Genomic DNA, 11,839 nt, shown 5'->3' on the forward strand with positions numbered 1-11,839 from the left:
CAACCCAATCAGGTGACTATCATTGGAGGTTAATAATGCCAAACACCATATTTACAGTCATTGGGCTATGCAATTATATAGTCTAGGATGCGATGACCAATCTTTTTATTTTGGTTTACTGGTTGGCTATCTGTCTATTTCCAATTGGTCATTTCTATTTTTTGTTAATTTTTTTCCCCAATATCAGTTTTTTTTTTGCATAATATTATGAAATCTCGACTCTGTTTCCATTAGTCACGCTTGGCTTTAAGAAAACATTTATGAAGCACTTTAAACTTTAAGATAAGCTTTCAGTTAATAACTACGTACAGTATGTTACTACTACGCACACGAAATGATAAACAGTATGTGTATTATGAAATAATGAAATCACGAGTCACTATACCATTCATCTTAATATATAAGCGCACAAGGTCGGCCCATGATATGTCACTATACAGCCTATCCCAGTCATCATAAACAAGCCCATAGGTTTGGCCATTTTATGTTTCATTTGTTAACCTATAGTAAGAGAGATGAATTGGCTACATGTTATAAAAGATGAAAATGAAAGCGTAGTTTCAAAACATTCCACTGAACATGATGCTATCTTTTATTGTTTAATAATCATTGTTTATTAAAAAATGAAAGATAGCATCATGTTCATTGGAATGTTTTGAAACAACACTTTTTCTCGAATTTAATCTCCAAAAAACACATTTTATTCAGATAAGAAAAAGAATGATATCTTTGTCGAAAATGGAAAAATGGAATATTTTCAATTGCTTTTAAGTTTTAAGCTTTCGCTTTTGACCTGATAAAAGAGCAGTATTGTAAACGGGCCGATACGGGTCCATTATTTTGGTCCGTTTATCTTTGTACTCTTATACACAAAATAGAATCTAAATATCTTACACCCATCAAAAAGTATAAGAGGTTCAAGAAAATACAGTTGATTTTGCAGTGTAGCTAAGCTAAAGTTTAATTACGATTAATGTTATGACTTAAATTCTCAAATACACTCAACAATGTAATTGGAGGGCATCTAACTGATAAGATTACCTATATTAATCGTGAAATGTGGATGCAGCAGAAAATAACTTATCTTCCTTAAAACGAAGCATGGTCATCATTGCTTTATATAACTATATAGAAAATAAATTAGTTCGAATACGTGACCAAAAAAAAAATTACAGCTATATGTAACACATTATTCTGCTTATTTTATCTCACAAAATCGTTATCAAACTTAAATAATTAGTTTTAAAAAATCTCTTAGAGACTTCTAAGTTTCCTATATTTTATTATATGCTTTTTTATTATGTTATACCTTAGGATATGTTCAATTATTTTGGAAACCAAAAATGCACCAACAGGAATCACCGAGTTGAAGCTTTAAAACCGAGTCAGGCCCACATCAACTACCAGAGGGTCGTTCTCTGCTATCTTCCCTCACATTTCTTTTTTTTGTTCTTCGTTTTATTTTGGTAAAAGTAAGAACAGATATCTCTAGAGATTAAAAAAAAAAACATGAATTGAAGGACCACAAGGAAACAAAGAAGTAACGTGAAAGAAAGATTCAGAGACAACTTTTCTCGTTTCTGGTGGATCGAAACCTTAATTAGTTAACTTTGGAGACATTTTAATATTAGGAAACAAAAATTAAGACAAAGTTTGTATATCATTTGATGGACCACAGACACAAAACTAAGGACCACTTCCAGCAAAAGAGAATATTAACTCAACAACCAATTAACACTTTTCTGCAATATCATATGATGACGATGATGTTTCTCTTCTCTCTGTTCCAAAATGTATGCCCACAACATCACCAGATTTTGGGTTTATACTTTATAGTTCATACACTTAAATAAGCACGTGCGAATTTCATCTGAATACAATTTTTATTTTTATTTTTATAAGAAACAAATAAGAGAACTTGGTTACTAGAGGTCTAGAGCAATAGTGATTATGAACCTACATGGTAAAGTTTAAGCCAATTATGACTAAAAATATGGGACGGATATATTCTCCGACCGCAGTGGACATAACAGTGCTGCTGATGGAGATTTTAAAAAATATATATATAACTAAAAGCACTTGCATTTGTTAGTTTGTTACGTTTAAAGCTTTCTTTTTCTTTTGTATTAAAAAAGAAGATTTCCTTTTGTATCTTTCTTTGTTTATATGCTTTAGAGTTAGACCGGATCTCTAATTAATATTAAAAACATTTTAAATAAATCTTAAAGAAACTATTAATATCTTAGAAGTAGGTTAGCAGATCAATCTGACTCTAAGAAAAATGATATAACAGTTTTTTAAATGATGAAATTTTCATATCTTTATGTATTGATCATTTGCATCTTAGATGATAGCTGGAGATTTTGTGATTTACGTATACAAAAAAAAAAAAATCCAGGATTACTAGACCAGACTGAATAAATTACAAAATTTGACCCCAAAAAATAATGCATTGACAATAACCAGTGGTGCATATGGTTGCTCTCAAGAAGCATAACATTATATATGGCTCGTGCTGCATCTCAAGTCTCACCAGATTTTTCCCCCATATATTATAAAAAGATATCTCACTCATTACATACTATTATCTTAGACAGCTAATAAAATTACGCTGAAAATGTATACAGATTGTGTACATTAGACGCTGTCCACGTAGTGCAGTTAGATTGGGGCTTTCCTTGTCTCGTTTGGATTAGTAAAGTATGGATGTTCTATTTTTGGTTGAAAATAGGAATTTATTGAAATATATTTAAGAAAGAGAATTTGGCTTACGTCCATCAAGAGGTGATGTTGCATATATATACAAGGCTTTGATTAGGAACATCAAAGACCGAAATATTAGGTGCTCTAATCAGTTTTTGATCCAGAAGTGTTTGGTCCATCGTAGTCCACAGATACATCTATTCTGGGTTATGTTTGTCCACTTCCTATAATATCAGGTACATTCACATTTATTTTTGTTGAATATTTTTTTGTTTTTGTTTTTGTTTTCTCTTACATAAATGAGATCAATTATTAATCAGTTATCCTCAATCATGTTCAAGTGGTAATATACAATTCTTTCAAATGAAACGCAAATCTCTCCATATGATAAAATAAATTACTTACTTTAGAATAACTTCGATCAAAGATGATATTAACACTGATTCCGAATATCTATACAAAAAGATTTCAAAAAATTCTTATCAGCTAGGAGCCTAGGAATGGGCATATACACCCATTGTCCATTGATCGAATCATATCAATCATTTATCTTACTTACGTTGCTAGAATCATATCTTGCATCATATTCCAAATGAAGATATCCAGAGTTTTTAAATTCTATGTTATCAAATATGATCTTATTTTTGAGTAAAAACCGACTAATGTTATAAAATTAGATCTCGATATATATGGGTTATGTCATCCCTACTACTCTTCATTCTAAACTAACCGAAATATCAAACTCCTATATATTTAATGAAATGTTTTAAAATTCGAAGACTGAGAGCTTAAGATACCTAACCTAATACTCGGCTATAGGCTGATAACCATGCATTGTTGTTTTCGGAACAAATATAACTTATCAATTCAAGTATAAAAACGTAACAAGTGGTTCAAGCTGATGTATGGATATAAACTAGTAATCCGAAACATCTATAAATTTGGGTGATGATCAACGGTCAAGATCCAAGGGAATGGGGTGGAGGGACCAAAGCTATGTTTGTTTTTTATATGGATTCATACGAAACCGTAGCTTTGTGTCAGATTATTTTCGAACAAACCTGGCCCGAAAATGGATGGGTCAATCAATCTGTCCATCAACGAAAAGACTTTTTCACACATTTTATTTTTTGAAGCAAATAAAGAAACACACCCTATAAAAAATCTAAAAACTACCCGGTCATTTTTTTGTTTGTTAATGTTAGAAAAATTAAAATCATTAAACCCGGTTTTAAACTTTCAATGTTACTAGCTCACTAATTCTAGATTTAGAGACATTAACATAATGAAATATGGTTTAAATAACCAGATTTGTGTATGCCTACTCTTTAAATATCTATAACTTAAGACTACATGATGATCTAAGCTGTAATATTCAAAACTAAAAACTAGCTAGTAAAACTATTGTTTTGTGACTTTGTTAATATTGTTATTTGTGAAATGCACAAACCGGTAAAAATCTTGTTAATATGACAAGTTATTGTTGTAGTAATATTTTGCCTAATTTGTTCTACAAATGATATCTTACAAAAAAGAGACTTTTTAACTGTTTTGCTAATATTCTAAGACAATGAGTTGGCTGATACGCTTACTAAATTTCCATAATGACCTATTTCTTACCCTGTTAATGGCCACGAACCGAAATAGTATAAGTCTAGCATGTATAAGTCGTAGGCGGTAGGCATAGACAAATTTTACCATACAGCTTTATATTTATGTCGCATTGCATTATTTGGTGATAAATTATTGCAATTATATGGATAGGTAGGAAGATAGGTACAGAAAATGAAAAGAATCTATCAAATCACAAAGCATATGTATACTGATGGTAAATTTATAAAAGAAGCCTAGCGAGTCGAGCAGCCAATCATAAGAACTCTAAGAAAACATTGCATATAGTTTCGAGAGCTCAATAATCAACATACAGCATCCACGTGGTCTATCGTATGGGCATTTTGAACTTAATTTTGATTGATAACGAATCGTACATTTTAGCAAAGTCTACAATTTACAAAACAAATATTCACAATTTACATTCATTCTAGCAACAGTCGCAATATAGCAAAGTCGCGGTTTTCACCATTTATGGTACATTTGTTTTGTTTGTACCGATATGATTAGACTGTTTCAAATGTTTTTACAATGTATATTTTGAGGATAATTACATGCGAATTAAAGATTCTATAACTCTTTTAGCCAAAAAAAAAATAATAATAAAAAGATTATATTATTTTCACCATAACATGGTTTTAACTTGACATTAAAGAATAAAAGCCATGACTGGTTAAGTTGATTATTTATTTTGTAGTTCACAATTATCTTTAACTTAAAAATGGCTTTCTCTTGTCTTTAAAAGAGAGAGAAAACAAAAAACTGAAAGCAATTTTATATAAAAGTAGCATGATAGAAGATACCACCCTCCTAATAAAAATACTATAGGATAGACTTCTAAAGCTGTCGAAAAACAAAAAAAATGGTTCCATTCGTAAAATTATAGATGCTCCTCGTTTTCGTTCTCTTTTTGTTAAAGTGCTGCTTTTTGTTCTTCTTGAAACTAATTTGGAACTTAATATGTAATAATAAAACCAGGCAACATACCAAATTGATTATGCTATTTTCGTTAATAATCACTTGGTTCATTTTCAATAACTAAGTCATAATGTAAATCAACATCATCAATTTTGGCATAATTTTGGTAGACCACGTATATAACTGTGTAACCATAATGTATCTAGTAATGAATCTAATGGTATACACCAGAATATCACCGAAAATATATAAATATGCTAAGACCACGAATTTTGCAGCTCCTACGCCTTATTTTATTCATGGTTCTATCCACAAAACTTGCTTTACTCAGACATTAACTATTCTAAAGTAAATACTAGTCCTAGATTCTAATTTAGTTTTAATTACAACAAAGAAGAGCAATTTTCCATAGGGTCTAATCTTTTTTTGTTTCTGTTAGTAGAACCATAGGGTCTTATCTAGAAACAGAGATTCGCTTCTCGAAACCCGTTTTCCGTACAATCGAAATGTCCAACATTGGAGGTGGTGCAACCTTATATTTATCTTTATTCTCTCTAGCTAAAGCATATATTACTATTCATATCCGTATGCTCTGTTTATTTGGTATTAACCAGACAACCATTTAATCATATTTCTTATCATAAAATAATTCTATCTCATACCAAGTTTTAGTTTAGGGGTGTCACAAAATATATCAAACTCCCACTAATACCCTAAGAGTATATGGTTAACTTACTTTTTTTTTTTTGTCACAAGATAATACATTCATTTAAAATAGATTCGCTAAAGTCGAATTTTCAACATCTAACCAGAAAGACACCGACGTGCTCACATAAGAGAAAACATGATTTCGGGTGCGAGCGCTCCTAGCGAGGAAGTCCGCTTGTTGATTTCTGGTTCTCGGCTCAAATACAATGTTGATGTCGGGGGAGAAGCCTCCAAGTTCCTCAAGTTCTTGCAGCTCTGTTGCAAATGCTGGCCATTCTTTTGGTCTAGTAACCATTTGTACTAACTCCTGTAAGTCTGTAACAAAATAATTACAGTACCGGTTGTGTCTATTTAGACATCTGAAAGCCCAAATCAGGCTGAGTAGTTCGAGATGGAGAGGAGAGATTCCTCAGCTACTTCCAAGTAGTCCTAGGAGGTCTATAGATCCATCTTGAAGGTGCAAGATCCAACCCACACCGCTTGTGGGATTATCTTCTTTCCAAGATCCATCTATTCGACAAGTGAAAATTGGTGGATCCATAACTTGAGAATCTATATCTTCCGTTGAAAGATCAATGGAGTCCGTATTTTGGTTAGCTGAGAACCATGCTTCACTTTCCCGTAGTGCAAGATCAAGTGTTTCAGATGAAGATCGGTCTTGTCCATTGTATAACTTATCATTACGTGCTTTCCAAATATACCAAACAAGCCAAGGGAACACCCTAGTCGCCACTGTAAAATCCTCTCTATTTAGGATGTTTTGTAATAGGTAATCCACATTCTCGTAGAGATTTTGTGATGGGAACACCTCTGTCGCAGAGGGAATTGATGATAGGGCCCAACATTGGAGAGCTGGTGGACATAAAAATATGGTATGATTGATAGTTTCTTCTGCCTCTCTGCATCTAGGACAGCTGGGATCCGTTCCTATATGCCTTTTGGTTAGGCGCTCATTCACTGCCACCGCTCCAGATAGCATTTGCCATAAGTAGTGACACATCTTCTTTGGTGCTTTAAGCCTCCAAATTTCTCTTTTTAGGGGATTTAAAGAGGATTGTTGGCAGATGAAAGCTGTTTCTTCGTCTAACTCAGAGCGTGCTAATTTGTAGCCCGATCGTACGGAGTATGCTCCCGTTTTTGAGAGATTCCAACAGTATCCATCATCATTAGGAGTGTGACTTATGTGGATACTGAGTATCAAGGGTATATCCCCAGGGTCTATGACATCCCGGATGAGGTGAATATCCCATGTTTTTGTGTCAGGGTTGATGAGATCAGAGACTAGTAAAAGAGGGTCATTCATCCCTGGGACACTTTTCGGTGGACGAGCTAATGTATCAGGTAACCATGGATCTTCCCAGACTAGGGTTTGGGTTCCTGTACCAATAGTTCTGCGAGCACCTTTTAGAACTAACTCTTTCGCAGCGCACATACTTTTCCAGCCATAGGATGGCCTGGACGCTTTGGGGGCTTTAAACGGGTGCGAATTCATATCTGCCTTTTAACACTCTAGCCAAAAGGGAGTTTGGGTGTTGTTCAAGACGTCATAATTGTTTAGCCAATAAGGCCCGGTTAAACTCTTCAAGAGATCGAAAGCCTAATCCTCCATCATCTTTTGGCAAACACAGTTTGTTCCATGCAATCCAGTGCATTCCTTTGGAGTTAGAGGCTGAGCTCCACCAGAAGTTGGAAATAACACTAGTAAGCTTTTTACCAAGCTCTTTCGGAAATAGGTAGCATGACATTGCAAATGTCGGAATTGCTAGTCCTACGGATTTAATCATTATTTCTTTGCCCGCTTTTGAGAGAAGTTTTGCGGACCATCCATTAATTCTTTGATGGAGTCGGTCACGAATATACGCAAAAACTTGTGTCTTTGATCCTTGGAGTTGCTCTGGGAGGCCTAAGTATTTACTAGACCCTCCATCTGCCGTGATGCCCAAGATATTTTTCAAAAGCTCTCTACTTTCTGGCAAGACTTTTTTCCCAAACGTGATGGCAGACTTCTCAAAGTTTATTCTTTGCCCTGATGCATTTCCGTAGATTCTGAGGATGTCTAGGAATGAGTTGCATTCGGTGGGATCTGCTTTACAGAAGAAAAGACTGTCATCTGCAAATAACAAATGAGAAATCGCTGGGCTTGTTTGAGCAACTTTCAAACCAGATATAAGGCCAGCTGATTCTGCCACCTTGATATTAGAAATCAGGACTTCTGTACATAGAATAAAGAGATATGGCGATAAAGGATCTCCTTGTCGTAATCCTCTAGATGGAATTATTTTCCCTGTCGGGGATCCATTTACGAGGATACTATAGGAAACAGATTGCACACATCTTATGATCCATGATACCCAAGTATTATGGAATCCCATTTTAGTCATCAGAGCTTCCAAGAAGTTCCACTCGACTCGGTCATATGCTTTACTCATATCCGTCTTGATGGCTAAAAAATCTGACTTACTTCTTGGATGAGTATTTAAAGCATGGAAAGCTTCTTGAGCTAACAGAATATTATCTGAGATTAACCTCCCTGCCACGAAAGCAGATTGTGTTTCGGATACAATTTCCGGGAGAATTGTTTTTAGCCTTTGACATAATACTTTGGAGATAATTTTGTAACTGACGTTACATAGGCTAATTGGGCGAAAATTGGCCATATCCCTTGGGCGATCTGTTTTTGGTACCAAACAGATATTGGTTTCATTTAATTTTGGATCAAAAATTCTTGAAGTAAAGAACTCTTGAACCATCTTGATTACATGAGAACCGATTGTTGACCAATATTTTTGGTAAAACAGAGCTGTCATACCATCAGGGCCTGGAGCTTTCCTCGGATGAATTGAAAATAAAGCCTTTTTAATCTCAAGAGGGGTGAATTATTTGCACAATCTCTCATTCATCTCAGGGGAGATGCCATTTGGCAGGTTATTGAGAGAGACTTCGATATCTGAAGTCGTCGATGATTAAACATATTGTGGAAGTAGTCTATCGCAATTGCTTTAACCTTTTGCTCATTCTGTGTCCAAACTCCTCCAGGGTCATTAAGTCCAATAATGCGATTTCTTGCTCTTCTTTGCTTAGTAGAGGCGTGGTAGAATTTTGTATTCCTATCTCCTTCTTTGTACCAGAGGTTTCGGCTTTTTTGTTGCCAAAACATCTCTTCTTCCTCATAAGCTTTTATGAGATTTTTTTGGATTAATGAAACCTCCTCCGTAGATAGGTTCTCGTCAGATAGACCTTTATCAAGTTTAGCTTGAAGAGCTTCCAATTTTTTTGAGGAGTTTTGTTGGTCTTCTTTACGCCATCTAGATATAGTAGACCGACAATTACTTATGCGTTCATGGAGGGACACATTTCTTTCCTCATCATTTGACAGCCAACCTTCTCGAATTATATCTTCAAAACCTGGTTTAGAGATCCATCGTTTGTCAAAGCGAAAATTCTTTTTTCCTTTGTTTCTACGAGAGGATATGTATGTGAGGACCGGACGGTGATCCGACCCCATGAGTTTCAGGTACTTTATAGAAGAGTTCGAGAATAAATTGAACCAATCCTCATTGCCCATTTCTCGATCTAGTCGGCAACGTGTGAGATGTTTTTTTCTGCGTCCCACCCATGATAAACAATTTCCCGAGAAGGGGAGATCGATCATACCACAATTTTGTTGCATGAGACGAAAATCGAGAAAAGAATTTTCACTACGGATACGACCACCCGATTTTTCATGGTTGCCATTAATTTCGTTAAAATCGCCAATCATAAACCATGCATCAGATCGAGAAGTACTAATGCGTGTTAAACGTTCCCAAACTAAGTTTCTGCGATTAACGACAAGGTCACCATAAACAAAAGAGAGAAAAACTTTATTGTCACCAATCATAGCTGATACATCGATGACTCTATTATTGGAAAAAAGAACTTGAACATTAAACTCAGACAATGCAAACAAAGCAAGACCACCACTACGGCCGATAGGGTCAACTGTGAAAAGAAAATCATAACCAAGATGATACTGAAGATCTTGGAGGAAGGCTCGTTCATTCTTGGTCTCCATAAGAAACATAATACCTGGAAAAAACTTTTGACGGATTTCTCTCAGGTGGCGAATTGCCAAGTAGCTACCAGCTCCTTGGCAATTCCAACTTAGGATCATTACGGTTTAGCCGGTGGTTTCTCTTTCACCACCAGCTCTTTGGGTTCCTCCAAATTTTTCCCTTCTAAGGGTTCCGGCTTCGAGGATGACGGATTTCCATTGCAGTGAGGGATGATCAAATCTGCATTCACTCTTTTTTTTGAAGGCTCTCCAAAAAAAGGTGCACCTCATTTCTTGGTCATCAACCCCTTCGTAGGGCTCCTTATGATTTTCTTTTTTACTTGTAGACTCACATTTGAACGTGGTCCAAGACGGCTTCTAATGGGTTTGCCTCTTCTTCCACCACGGTCATCCAGAGATTCTGACATAGATTGAGAATTTGATGTCATCATCTCTTTCATGGGGGAGATGACCTCTTCTAGGTCACAGGAGGAGTTTGTATCCATAACTTGGCTGCCCGTACTTACGGGAGGTTTAGACACGTGAATTTTCCCCTCTTCCACTTGTGAGCGCTTGTTTGCACTCAGTGATGGGGATCTCTCTTTCCGAGATTTTCCTGGATCCGAAGCAGATTTACCCTTTCCAGAACTTGGGTCACGATACCATGATGCTGGTTTGAAGAGCTTTTTTTTCTCTTCTAAAAGGGTGTTTCTACTCCCTGATCCTTTGGGTGAAGCACGCACTGTATCTCTCTTGTCAACATCTGCAATAACAATCTCTGATGCACCACGAGCGGAGGATTTGTGATCCTGAGATTTTTCAGACTTTGTTGATTTTTCTCCAAAAGAACGTTCAACCCAGCTTTTGGTGGATTCCCGACTCTGTTTTCCTTGCAATCTTCCTTGATTTCTTTCTGGTTGGGTTTCCTTTTGAGAGAAGAGCTCTCGGCGGACAGAAGGCTTTTGTTTGTCTTGGATCCTCTCAGATTTCCCATATCTTCTGTATGGCCCTTCCTCTCCTTTCAAGATTGCTTGTTGTTTCTGGTTCCAATCCCTTTTGTTACCTTGCTTTGACTTGAAAGCTCGCTGTTCTCTTTCCAGGTCCGGGCAGTGACGTCCGTCGTGAGAGATTCTCTGACATATGAAGCAGAATTTTTCGAGTTTCTCATATCTGAAGGTGACCACCACCTCGTCTCCAGTTGATGAGAATTGCACTAGTCTTTCAAATTGTAGGGGGTTTTCACATTCCACCAAGACACGGACCTTTGCCGGATTTACTTCCCACTGGATCAGATCTCCAAGTTTTTCTCCGATACTTTTAACAGTTTGCTCCTTCAGGTAATGGGGAGGGATGCCGTCGATATGAATCCAGAAAAGCATCGTCGACGGAAAATCCACCCTCACGCTAGGGACCCAGCGCTCCAAAGGAAACATCCATTGGTCGAAGAAAAAAGGTCTTTTCTCCAAGACTGAATTGAGTTCTTCCTCTGATTGGAAGCGGAACTGAAATTTTCCTCTTCCCAAGTCCATTCCTTGCACACGACCTTCCAGATTCCATGCTTGAGGCATCAGAGCAATCAGAGCCCTCACACGGTGAGCTTGCATCTCTGGATTCAGGACACGACCCATCAGAGTGAGGTCATACGATGCCACCAGGTCGGAATTGTCAAAAGGTGGGATCACGATTGGGTCGAGTTTCAGAGAAGATTTTCCTCTGGCTGAGATAAGATCAGATTGTTTCGCCATGGTGGGATGGGGGATGAAGGAAACAAAGGTATGGTTGAGGAAGAGCAAAATTTTGCTGTAAGAGAGTCTCAACGGTGAAGTTTGGTGAGAGCGATGGAATGAGAAGAGGGATCCTGGCCAA

Source organism: Eutrema salsugineum, unplaced genomic scaffold (assembly GCF_000478725.1).
Source record: "Eutrema salsugineum unplaced genomic scaffold, Eutsalg1_0 scaffold_5, whole genome shotgun sequence".
Taxonomy (NCBI): domain Eukaryota; kingdom Viridiplantae; phylum Streptophyta; class Magnoliopsida; order Brassicales; family Brassicaceae; genus Eutrema; species Eutrema salsugineum.